Consider the following 11,862-nt stretch of genomic DNA (forward strand, 5'->3'; position numbering starts at 1 on the left):
GGAATGGATCACTCAATAATTGCCCTGTTGTGCTTTTTCGCTCTGAAGCATCTGACGCAGGCCACTGTCAGAAGATGGGATTCTGGGCTAGATGGTCCATTGTTCTGATACATTATGGCCATTCTTACGTAATTCATCTGGCTTCTGAGCTTTAGGCTACATATGTAGCTAAACTCTTTTTGGAATTCTGTTCTCAATTTTGTTCCCCCAAAAGGGCACTGGGTGCCATTCACTAGTTGGGGTAAATACCTAGAGATTGAGACCATTTTGACCAGGATCAGAGTCATGGGTTGACTTCTAGAGCTGCACAAAAAAACATTGTCAGAGTTTCCAACCTCAAGAAAAGCTCCTTTCTGAGAGGGCTAAATCTCAGGACTCCTTGGTCCAATGATTCCAAAGTTGGATCACTAACTCTACCCTATGCCTCAATGGGCCACAGCAAATTCAAAGGCAATCTGAATATCCATATGATTTTAGAGTACTTAGAAGACTCAGCCTTTAAACAAGAAGCAGTTCTGAATCTTAACTATAGCAGATCTGGAGCTCTCCTACAATTGAATAACTCAGTATTAACTGGGCCTGTCATAAATATAAAGGGAAGGGTAAACCCCTTTAAAATTCCTCCTGGCCAGAGGAAAAATCCTCTCACCTATAAAGGGTTAAGAAGCTAAAGGTAACCTCGCTGGCACCTGACCAAAATGACCAATGAGGAGACAAGATACTTTCAAAAGCTGGGAGGAGGGAAAAAAACAAAGGATCTGTGGCTGTCTGCATGATGCTGTTGCTGGGGGCAGAACAGGAATGGAGTCTTAGAACTTAGTAAGTAATCTAGCTAGGTATGTGTTAGATTATGATTTCTTTAAATGGCTGAGAAAATAGCTGTGCTGAATAGAATGAATATTCTGTCTGTGTGTCTTTTTTGTAACTTAAGGTTTTGCCTAGAGGGATTCTCTATGTTTTGAATCTAATTACCCTGTAAGGTATCTACCATTCTGATTTTACAGAGATGATTCCTTTTTACTTCTATTAAAAGTCTTCTTGTAAGAAAACTGAATGCTTTTTCATTGTTCTGAGATCCAAGGGTTTGGGTCTGTGGTCACCTATGCAAATTGGTGAGGATTTTTACCAAACCTTCCCCAGGAAGTGGGGTGCAAGGGTTGGGAGGATTTTGGGGGGAAAGACGTGTCCAAACTATGTTTTTTCAGGAACCCAGATAAAGTTTGGTGGTGGCAGTGGAAGTCCAGGGGCAAAGGGTAAAATATTTCGTACCTTGGGGAAGTTTTAACCTAAGCTGGTAAAAGTAAGCTTAGGAGGTTTTCAGGCAGGTCCCCACATCTGTACCCTAGAGTTCAGAGTGGGGAAGAAACCTTGACAGGGCCAGAGAAAGAGTGAGAATAACTCTGTAGTCCAGTGGTTAGGGCACCCACCCACAAGGTGGGAGAGTCAGGGACACAGACCTCCTGCTCCAGTGTCTCTTTAATTATATATCCACAGTTGAACACCTCTCACAGGAGAGACTGAGGGCTCCGCACACCAGAATATCTGAAAGCTCAGGGGCTAGAACATGCTCCTGAGATGTGTGGAGGACCCCTGTTCAAATCCTTTCTACACTTCAGGCAGAGAGCAGGGTATTCAACCTGCGTCTCCCACATCTCAGCTGAGTGCTCTAACTGCTGGGCTGAAAGTTAGAAAGTGGCACCTCCTCTTCTGGCCAGATTTTGAATGGGACTTATCTGGTAGGCATCTTCAGGCCACCTACTGGATTGGGCCCCACATGTGAAGTAGCCAGAGGAGTGCCTGTCTTCCCCGGGTTCATGGGTCACACTGGAACTCAGGCTGGAGACAGGGGTTTGGGTGCCTAGAGTGAGGCTGCAGTACATGTGCCCAGAGACAGAAATACAGGGAATTATTTACAACAAAAATTTTGGTGCTGAGTGAGTTTAGATGTCTACAGGGTTAGGTGGCAGCCACACAGGAGATCTGTGGGTCAGGGTGGTGTCTAAATCTGAGATTTAGGTGCCTGAAACTGGGCTTTAGGTGCCTAAATCCCTTTGCGGATCTGCGCCTCTCTGCCCACACCCTAAACAGGTGGTGAGCTCATACCACTCAACACCACCAGCACCCCACCCTAACCACTCACCCGCACAGTGGTGCTGGAACACTTTTAATAGTGGGGGTGCTGAAAGCCAGCCCCCTTACCTCAATCCACTCCCCCCTAGAGCTGAGGCCAGGACCCTGGGCACACAGGGCTGGCAGCTGGAACCCCAGCCACTATGGGGCTGGCAGCCAGGACCCCAGGTGCAGGGCTGGCAGTCAGGAGCCTGGGGATACTGCAGCAACCCCCACACCCCTAGTTCCCGCGCCTATGCACCCTCACCCTCCCAGCTTTTCTGCCTTCCCTCCTTACTCCTTGGCCTCTGCTTTCAGGCTGACATGTTTCAGTTTGTTTATCTGTTTCAGATGAAAACTCTACAAACTCCTGCAAACTGTTAATATGCAACATTAGCTGCATCAAATTATTCCTATTCTATGAAACTCTAGTAATTACCTCCCAGCACTGCACCCCAAGAAGGGTGCTGACAGAGAGAGCCAAGAAACCTGCCAGTGTTAATCAGCAATTTACAAGGCCTGTGAAGAGAATTTCATTTTCTTATCCAAATTAAAACTTTTTTGATTGATAATCTCACTAAATAATTGCTGTTGAGAGTAAGCTGAGCTGATTTTGCTGGTGCCTGTGAAGCGAAAGGCATTTGTTCAATTATTTACAGACTTGCTCAGTGAGCAGAGTGTGCGCCAGCAATGTAAAGAGTACAATCACAGGGAATCTCTTTAAAGATTTTTCACTGTAAGTAAAAAGTGAACAAAGATAGGAGGGAACACTCTCCTGAGTAGGGAAAGCTGCAAATTCTCTGTGTGATAAATAGAGCTGTCACTGGGTCCTGGTAATCACGTCCATAGTATGCTTTTCCCCAGACACCTCCCCTCCCTAGCATCCCCAGCAGGGAGCAGAGGTACCATAACTCCCTCACACTAGGAACAAAAGGGGCCTGATAAAGGTCTGGCTCAAGCCATGGAGCTATCAAGGCCTTAGATGAGAGAGACAGGGATCTTAGTTCCAAGTGAGTTGGTAGTGTGGGGCATGGAGTCAGTGGCAGAATCATTTTCCTCACTACAGGGGAGAGGTAGTGAGAAACACATGTGCTATTTCTGTGGCTCTGGGAAAGACAGCTAGGATTGGGGGCTGGAAGGGTGAAGGGATAGCTCAGTGGTTTGAGCATTGGCCTGCTAAACCCAGGGTTGTGAGTTCAATCCTTGAGGGGGTGATTTGGGGCAAAGATTGGGGATTAGTCCTGCTTTGAGCAGGGGGTTGGACTAGATTACCTCCTGAGGTTCATTCCAACCCTGATAGTCTAGTCTAAGGGAATGTCTACGCTGCATCTGGGAGTGAACCTCCCAGCCCAAGTCCACAGACACATGGTAGCTGTCAGGGTTTCCTCCCTACTCTGAACTCTAGGGTACGGATGTGGGGACCTGCATGAAAGACCCCCTACACTTATTTCTACCAGCTTAGGTTAAAAACTTCCCCAAGGCACAAATCCTTCCTTGTCCTTGGATGGATACTGCCACCACCAAGTGAGTTAGACAAAGATTCAGAAAAAGGACCACTTGGAGTTCGTGTTCCCTAAAATATCCCCCCAAGCCCCTTCACCCCCTTTCCTGGGAAGACTTGAGAATAATATACCAACCAAATAGGTAAACCAGATTCTTAAAAAACAGAACTTCATTATAAAGAAAAAAAGTAAAAGAAGCACCTCTGTAAAATCAGGATGGAAGGTAACTTTACAGGGTAATCAGATTCAAAACACAGAGGATTCCCCTCTAGGCAAAACTTTAAAGTTACAAAAAACAGGGATAAACCTCCCTCTAAGCATAGGGAAAATTCACAAGCTAAAAACAACAGATAATCTACTGTGCCTTGCCTTATTTACTTACTCTTTTTGCAATATTGAGACTCATTTTAGGAGAAGGAGTTTTCTGACCTGATGCTTCTCTGCTTCGCCAGAGAACACACAACACAGAGCACAAACAAAGCCTCCCCCCGCCCCAGATTTGAAAGTATCTTCTTTCCCCATTGGTCCTTTTGGTCAGGTGCCAACCAGATTATTTGAGCTTCTTAACCCCTTACAGGTAAGGAGGAATTCTAGGCTACCCTTAGCTGTATGTTTATGACAGTAGCGCTCTAAAAATAGCCAGATAGAATGTGCTTTGACATTGCAGCTTGGGCTACATCCCCCACTCTCTGGCCAAACTCCAGCCCAAGCAGCAACTTGTACACAGTTATTTTTAAAGTGCAAGTGTAAACCCTGCTAGCATGAGTCTGTGAACCTGGGCTTGGAGACTCGCTCCCAGGTGCAGTGTAGACATGCCCGAAGAGAACTGAGTGTAGGGTCTATGCCGGGGCAGGCGAACTTTTTGGCCTGAGGGCCACATCGGGTTTCCAAAATTGTATGGAGGGCCAGTTAGGGGAGGCTGTGCCTCCCAAACAGCCAGGCATGGCCTGGCCCCTGACCCCTATCTGACCCCCCTGCTTCTTGCCCCCTGACAGCCCCCTGGGACTCCTATCGCATCCAACCCCCCCTGTTCCCTGTCCTCTGATGGCCCCCCTGGGACTCCTGCCCCATCCACCACCCCCTGCTCCCTGTCCCCTGACCACCCCTGGACTCCCCACCCCTGACTGCCCCCCACTGCACCATCCAACCCCTCCTCTCCTTCCTGACTGCCTTCCTGGGACCCCTGCCCCCATTCAACCCCCCTGTTTCCTGCCCTCTGACTGCTCTGACCCCTATCCACACCCCCGGCCCCTGACCACCCCTCCAACTACCCTGCCCTCTATCCAACCCCACCACCACCACCACGCTGCCCTGAGCAAAGGTGGCTGGCGGCGATACAGCCACACACCACGCAGCACAGAGCACCGGGTCAGGCCGGGCTCTGCAGCTGTGCTGCCCCCGGAGCTCGCAGCCCCCCGCCCCCACCCCCAGAGCATTGGGCCAGCGGCGCAGTGAGCTGAGGCTGTGCTGGATGGGGAACAGCAGGGGAGGGGCCAGGGGCGAGCTTCCTGGGCCAGGAGCTCAGGGGCCGGGCCAGAGGGTCCCACGGGCTGGATGTGGCCTGCAGGCCATAGTTTGCCCACCTCTGGTCTATGCAGATCCAACCAGTACCAAATATAAGTGTAAGCAGAGTCAGGATGAGCTCTACCCTGACATCTGGTGGTGAATTGTGGCAAGTTGTGGAAAAGAACTTCAGGGACTGATCTTGTTAGCATAGGCACACCCACCCTGCCTAGCATGAGCTCACAGCAGCCCAAATGGTCACTTTGGCTGCTGTGGGATCCCCAGTTTCTCTATTATTCGGGCAGGAAGAATAAAGTGTCATTACCCTGATTATGTGAATCAAAGACAGTGGAATTGTTTTATGACAGAGGGACTCGCCATCAACTAAGTAGCACTCGCTAGACAAGGGACATGGGTTCCAAAATTCCACTGAATAGAGAGAGGTTGGGGGATAGGTATTTGTAGTGTGAGTCTGAAATACTAGTTGTATTCTCTCCTCTGTGGACTAGCAGAGCTAATTTTGATTCTGTTAGGAGTCTAGTTACAGGCTGCTGAGCTGAATTCACTTTGGGCCAGTAGTGCACCAGCACTGAGGCTCCCTTATTACAGGCTGAAAGCACTAAAGAGCTGAAAGCACTGAGTGCTGTGTTAAGTAGTTGGGTAGGGGCTATATTGCAGAGTGGCTGGTAGAGCAGTTTGTGGGGCAGCTGGAGTGGCTCATGGGATGGCTGGTGGAGCCGAACAGTTTGTGGGATGACTGATGGAGCGGAGTGGCTTGCGGTAAAGGCTGTAGCAGAACCCCATGGAGAGGCAGGGCAGTTGGCCTTGGACCACATAAGGAGCCCCTTAACACCCCTCCATTTCCACCCAGGCTGGGAGGTAAAACTCTGTAGATAAACTTTTGAACTCTGGGGCTGCACTGACTGCAACTCTTTGGGTTATTGGACTTTTGGGACTTTGGGTGATTTTTGGGTTGCTGGACTCAAGAACCAAAGGAAAAAGGACACAGCCCAATTTGCTGGGGTGGGTCTTTGCTCATGGTTTGGTTTATGAACCCTAATTGTGGTGTTTTCCCAATTTAATGCTGATGTCCTTTACCTCATGTTGTTAAAGATTTTCTGCTACACCGAGACTCTTTGCTAGCGAGAGGGGAAGTATTGCCTCTTTTAGGTGCCCAGGGGTGTGTGTAAGATTTTCCCAGGTCACTGGGTGGGGGCTCGAGCCGGTTTTGCATTGCATTGTTGAGAGGGAACCCCTATGTACTGAATCCGGCCCTTGTTGCTATCAAATGGGCCTGGCAGAAGGGTTACACAAGGGAGGAAACAAGGAGACTAATAGTGGCAACTCAATGATGGTGCACAGAGGAGAGATTCCATTTGTGCATTACACACTTTAGAATATACGCACCTTGGGGCAAAGATTAGCATTCGTTTTGTGCTTCTTCAACACCTGTTTGACAATTAGAGAATGAAAAGGCTATACCGGAGCATTATCCCCTGCCTCTGGCAGAAGAATCTACAGTGCATTTCAAGGGTTCAGATTTATTTTCAAAGGTAGAACTCAATAAGGTGACACTGGTTTGTGTACAAACATTAGCCCATTTCATTTACTTCACAAGAAGGGATGTTCTAGCTCTTTGGATCATGTCCAGCACCATGAAATCATGATGCCCTTTCTAGCAGGCTTTCCACGGGAAGGGATTAAAATTTCTGATCTAAATTATTTTCTGAATATTTTAAAATTAACTTTCAAGAAGACATAAAAAAAAGAAACAAATGGTATTGTTGGGGACACTGGGGCATGGCCACTAGGTAACTCGAGGGGATGGAAGACCACGAGTGTCGATGAAGCCCCCTCGCACTAGGCCCAGGTGTCCTTGGCCCCCCCTCCTGCCTGGAGGCATTTGCAGCAGCTCTGCGTACTAGGCCCAAGTGTCCTTGGCCCCACCGCCTGGAGGCACACACAGCAGTTATGCTGAGAATCTGCAACAGTATGTTGCAGAGTCAGACTGCCTGAAACTAAGCAAGGCCAAACAGGGGAGATATGGAAGAACAATGCTGAATAAAGCAGCTTTATGTATAGTTTAACAAATGATACAGAGAATCAGGGAACTAGCTGGGAACTGGATTGGCTGGCTATATGGATACTTGGGGCAGCTTGCTATTGGATAAGTATGCTGGGAAAAAGGATGTATAAAAGCCTGTGCAACTTCCTGCTCTGTGTGCAGGATTTGAGATTTTATTTTCCCTGTACCTTTTTGCAGCTGCAAATAAACTTTTCTGCTTCTCCACCCCGTTGTGATTATTGGGTGTAGCACACCGGGTAACGAACCAACTCAAGCTGTTGTTCAGCCTCTCGGCACTGGGTGCCGGCAACAGCTTTTGGCGTCCCTGGGTGGGCGACGAGGCTGCAATTTAGCCTTGCCGGGACCCCTCCTGGAGGTCGAGGATTGCGGCGAGAACCGATGCCCAGCGCGCACCAGTGAGTTCATTGGGGGCCTCGGAGGAGATGCGATTTGATCGACCCCAGAGGGCACAACGGTGCAACGCACTCATATAGTGGAGAAGCTGTTGTGGACGGCGGTGAAGAACCGGTCCCTTAGACATGGGGGAGGAGCAGCTGCAGGCCACGGTGAAGAACCGGTCCCTTGGATAAGGTAGGAACCTTTTAAAATCTGGATTATATGCTCTGTTGGAACCTGGGGACGCCCAGAGTTACCCTGTAGGTATGGGACAGGGACAGAGCTCAGGGGTTAGGGCACGGTGTACGCCCCTAGAGTGCATTCTAGCAAACTGGAAGGTATTTGGTGCGGATCCAATGACTAAGAGCCGATTAAAATGATTCTGTACAGTTGACTGGCCTCAATATCAACTAGAGGACCAGGAGTGGTGGCCACCAGGAGGGTCAATTAATTACAACACGATCCTCCAATTAGTTTTGTTTTGTCAGTGAATGGGTAAATGGAATGAATATTTGTATGCACAAGCGTTTATGGCTTTAAAAAATAAAACAGAGCTGTAATTCTGCAAAGTTGTAATTTGACTCCGACTGGTTCGGTAGTAGCTAATGTTAGTCCCCAGACCCCCAACCCCCACTGTAATGGCAGAGCCGGTGTCCCCTTCGGCCCCCACACCCCCACCGTATAAGGGTAGGATGCCTCGGGTTACAGAGATTGCCCCCTCGGTGGGACTCTATCCTTTGCTTACCGAGACCGTTGTGGCTTGCCCAGGGGCAGACGGACGTCAGGCTACCACTATGCAAGTTTACACCCATGTGCCATTCAATCCAATAGCCTTAGCAGCTTTTAAAACACAGGCTGGGGAATTCTCAACGAACGCAAGCAGGTTTATTTCAGTCTTCGAGGGGTGCCTCAGTAGTCACAAGCCGATTGAGACGACTGTAATATCCTCCTGAGAACCCTGTTGTCTGAGGTGGAGAGGGATCAGGTTACAGCTAAGGCAAGGGGAGCGTCAGCTTTCAAGCGAAAGAAAGGAAGCTATCTGTCAAGTTCCTACCCCAAGTAACCGTAAGCGGCTCAGGGCATTTCTGGGTATGGCAGGCTTTTGCAGGATATGGAAAACCCCGGTACGACTGTGTAAAAGGAGCAGATCATGACCCCTTCTATTGGACCCCAGAGGCTGACAGGGCATTTAAAATCCGGAAAAGAAAACTTATGGAAGCCCCAGCTCTGGACCTGCCAGATCTCTCTAAGCCGTTTCAGTTGTATGTACATGAACGAAGGGGGGTGGCCCTAGGAGTGTTCACAAAGCTGTTAGGAGCATGGAGACGTCCTGTGGCTTATTTTTCTAAGCAACTGGATCAGGTTGCAAAGGGTTGGCCGGCATGTTTACAGGCGGTCGCAACTACAGCCCTAGTGCTTGAGGAAGCCGAGAAGCTAACATTGGGAGGGGTTATGCAAATCTATACTCTCCACATGGTCCGAGCCTTATTGGATGCAAAGGGAGGGCTTTGGCTCACCCAGGCTCGGATTGCTCGGTACCAGGCTAAGCTGTTAGAGAACTCTGAAGTCACCTTACAGCCTTGCCCCTCCCTTAACCTAGCCACTCTCTTGCCAGAAACAGAGGAACAGAAACATGACTGTTCAGAGATCATAGATGTCCAGTACTCCAGCCGTCCAGATTTAAAAGATGTACCCCTCCCAAATGCAGATTATGAGTCGTACACTGATGGTAGTAGTACTGTAATAGATGGGCAAAGGAGGGCGGGTTATGCTGTTGTGACCCTCCATGACACTGTGGAAGCTGAAGGTTTGCCTGCTGGGACCTCTGCCCAGCTTGCCGAACTGATAGCCCTGACCCGTGCACTTGAACTGTCAAAAGGAAAGCGGGTCAATATTTTTACTGATTCAAAGTATGCTTTTGGTGTGCTGCATGCTCATGCTGGCCTATGGAAGCAAAGGGGAATGCTGACAGCCCAAGGCTCCCCAGTCAAGTATGGGTCAGCATGGGTTTCACCCCCAGAGGCCCTCCTGGAAGGCAAATGTGTAGCAATCAGAATAGGTATAGCACAGGGGTTTTCAAACTGGGGGTCGGGACCCCTCAGGGGGTCGTGAGGTCATTACATGGGGGGTCGTGAGCTGTCAACCTCCACCCCAAACCCCGTTTGCCTCCAGCATTTATAATGGTGTTAAATATATTAAACAGTGTGTTTAACTTATTAGGGGGGTTGCACTCAGAGGCTTGCGATGTGAAAGGGGTCGCCAGTAAAAAAGTTTGAGACCCACTGGTAAAGCACAAGACTTTAGGTGGGAACCCTTGATCTCTGGAGCTCAACAGTTGGCCAGTCAGCAGCACTGCCCCAGGGAGTCTGATCACAGCATGGAAGAGGTGGTTTTGATTCAAGAGCACATTTCTCAGAGATCATGAAAACACTGAGGGAAAACGTGGCCTCCTTCATTACCTCCATGAGAAATACAGAATTTGTTTTAGCTCCAAAGGTGCTTGGTTGTCTGCAGATGCAGTCTGGAGGAGGAGGAGGAGGGAAGTGCTGAGGGGAGCCCTTTGGCCCTGCCATTGATGGATATGCTGGAACCTGATCCCGAGACCCAAGCACTTGTGAGGCAGACTGACAAGTGTGATGGCTGCCCAGCGTCTGCCCCTGTGGAGGAAGGTACCGTGGGTCACCAGAGTCGGACAAAGTTAATGAAGAAGATGCTGATCAGGTAAATAGACTATAAAAAGTGGCAGTCAAGGATGGAGTACAATACGGTAGAAACTGACCTGGGGTTGCATAAATCTAAGAACAGTGGACTTACAGCTGTTTCTTTTCTGAAAACCTCTCAAAAGCTTGTCTGTGCCTTTCTAGGGGACCCAGAGTGTTGCATCAGACAGCGAGGGTGAATAAAGCCCAACTTGGTTTTGCTCTACACCAAGACAACTTGTTCAACAGGACACTGTGCACAGGGAGGATGATAACCGTATGGATTTAAGAGAGGCCCTTGGCATAAAACTAACTGAGCCTGTGGCATGTCATGATCGTAAAAGAGTCATGCAGTCTATTGTATGCATTTCTGTTTATGCTGTCCTTAATCACTGTCTTAGGGAGAAGGTTTTGAAGACACTGAGGGCTGTGTTATAGACACACCAAGCCAGCAGCATCATGATTGTGTGAATTGGACTTCAGAGGACAGAAACTGCAAGCTCTGGGCCCCGTGTGCTGACTTGTGTTTGGAAAGCTTATTAACCAGTGTTATTGCCATAGGTTATGCAATGCAATGTTTGTGCTTAACCCAAGAAAATTTAGGACAAGAGGTAACCTCGGTTAATGCTGTGCAAAGCACTTGAGATCCTAACAGTGTTTTAAACAAAATTAGTGCATTATATTGATTGTTTGATGATTGTTTGATCCTCACAAGAAGTTAGAGAACACTGCTTAGGAAAAAGACTGTAAATTGAAAAGGATTAAGTTGGAGTATGGTGAGGGAACAAGCATATGATATAAAATATAATAAAACTTGCTATCTGTAAATAAAAATATGTATTGAAAAGGTCTTTGTGACTATCTGTGTTTCTGTTACAAGGTCTGTCTGGCAATTAAATAAGATGAAAGTTTTGATGGAGCATCACAGTTTGTTTGCAAGGGTTGTATGTCTCTTAAAGAAAAATAGTTTGTGAGAAACCAGCTATTGTGTCTTTGAGAAAAGAGACATAGTCACAGCAAACAGCTGAAAAGCGTGTAATAAAATCCTGGGGCAATTAAAAAAAGTGTTTAAAATTAAGCAAAAAAACCCCTCCTATATTTTGTGTAAAACATGGATGTTTGAGGTGTGTTTGAGTAAAATACAGCTGGCTCAATATCACTGAACTGCATTGGTTTAACCCTAACCTCTTGAACAAAATGGGGTTGTACGGAACTGTTGCCTTCAGATGTAATCACACACCCATGTCTCCTTAGCATTTCTATGGGGTTAAAGATACTTTACCATTAATTAGGTTTGATGGGTGTTCACCCACAGTAAGGGGTGATGGGTGATGAGCTCTGTTTAACATTAAATGAAATAAAACCTCAGAAGTTTGTAGAATGCTTTGGGTCAGTCTTTTTTAGCAACTCAAAGTCATTAAAAGGTTAAAATTAACATATTTTTCAAAAGTAAACTCTGCTGTAGCCCATAACACATAAAGAGTGCCCCACCTGAGAAATGGCAGAAGTCCAAACAGTGTGTAAACATTGGCTACATACCTCAAACGTTAAAATGTCTAACGTTAATAGGTGAAAATAAAAGGATAAC

At 47.7% G+C, this 11,862-nt stretch overlaps 2 long non-coding RNA genes across 3 annotated transcripts in view; one reads left to right on the forward strand and one right to left on the reverse strand.

Annotated features, from left to right (window-relative positions):
* LOC142069932 (uncharacterized) overlaps positions 1 to 4,072 on the reverse strand; it is a 49,881-nt gene extending 45,809 nt beyond the window's left edge. For both annotated transcript variants that reach the window (XR_012665893.1, XR_012665892.1), the window contains exon 1: positions 3,994 to 4,072. This is a non-coding gene — a long non-coding RNA (uncharacterized LOC142069932). The remainder of the gene's footprint in view (positions 1 to 3,993) is intronic.
* A 4,625-nt stretch (positions 4,073 to 8,697) lies between these two features.
* Positions 8,698 to 11,125, forward strand: LOC142069995 (uncharacterized). Its single transcript, XR_012665958.1, has 2 exons — positions 8,698 to 10,296; positions 10,440 to 11,125. It is a non-coding gene; the product is annotated as an uncharacterized LOC142069995 (long non-coding RNA).
* Positions 11,126 to 11,862: the final 737 nt, after the last annotated feature.

The sequence above is a fragment of the Caretta caretta genome, chromosome 24 (genome assembly GCF_965140235.1).
Source record: "Caretta caretta isolate rCarCar2 chromosome 24, rCarCar1.hap1, whole genome shotgun sequence".
Classification (NCBI taxonomy): Eukaryota; Metazoa; Chordata; order Testudines; family Cheloniidae; genus Caretta; species Caretta caretta.